The 886-nt window shown below is 30.0% G+C and overlaps 1 long non-coding RNA gene across 1 annotated transcript; it reads left to right on the top strand.

Annotated features, from left to right (window-relative positions):
* Positions 1 to 405: 405 nt before the first annotated feature.
* On the top strand, positions 406 to 659 carry LOC108766938 (uncharacterized). Its single transcript, XR_001940402.1, has 2 exons — positions 406 to 485; positions 590 to 659. It is a non-coding gene; the product is annotated as an uncharacterized LOC108766938 (long non-coding RNA).
* Positions 660 to 886: the final 227 nt, after the last annotated feature.

Below are 886 nucleotides of genomic sequence, written 5' to 3'. Positions count from 1 at the left end.
GCGCAGTAGTGCTCAGTAGTATTTTTCTACAAGGGTTTAACATCCTAAAAGACATTTTAGGACGTCCACTGGATAAAGATAGGATGAAATTTGGTTATCTAGAAACATCCTAATGATATCTGAATGATGATGTCCTATGGATGTAGAATAAGCGGACATTCGAACATCCTCAATATGTTCTAAATACCTCCTAAGTTTCTTCAGATACGTACTCAGGATGTTTGAAAATCCCTCGACATACGTCTGTAGGATGTACCTAGGATCAATTTTTGCTATGTGGGATATGATCTGTATTAAATATACATAATTTAATTTAGAAAAAATAATTTTCGAATTTTATTATTTCAAAAATATGGTATTTGCGACGCAACTTTTACAACGTTTTAAAAGTGCCCAAGAGACACGATTTACCAAGAGTGCTGAAAAAACAGCAACAATTGTCAAAGATGCTGAAAATAATCGAAGTCATTCAATTACTGAATCAGGTAAATATATTATTTACATTTTTATTTCTTTATGTATATCCTCGTATTTATCTTATATGTTTTTCATTAATGATCGAAATCATTCATACTTTTTCATGATACAGCATGTTATGATATGAATCAAACAACGCAAGAGTTTTCTGAATCTTCTCAAGAAGCTTTTGATTTTCAAGAGAAAGGTATTTCCTAATGATTATAATTATAATCGTATGAAAAAGGATCTAAAAACATATAGATCATATGTTATTTTACAGATAGTTTTCGTTGGCCACATGAGGCAGTTCTTTTATTACTTACGTTGTATAAAGAACACGAAGATCAATTCAAATTTGGAAAAATGACTATGAAAAAATTTTGAAACATGATTGCCTCTCATTTAAATGAGAAAGGATATAATGTTA

This window comes from Trachymyrmex cornetzi, unplaced genomic scaffold (genome assembly GCF_001594075.2).
Source record: "Trachymyrmex cornetzi isolate Tcor2-1 unplaced genomic scaffold, Tcor1.1 scaffold640, whole genome shotgun sequence".
In the NCBI taxonomy this organism is placed as follows: Eukaryota; Metazoa; Arthropoda; class Insecta; order Hymenoptera; family Formicidae; genus Trachymyrmex; species Trachymyrmex cornetzi.
Note: the sequence above shows the minus strand (reverse complement) of the source record. Positions and strands in the feature narration are given on the sequence as shown.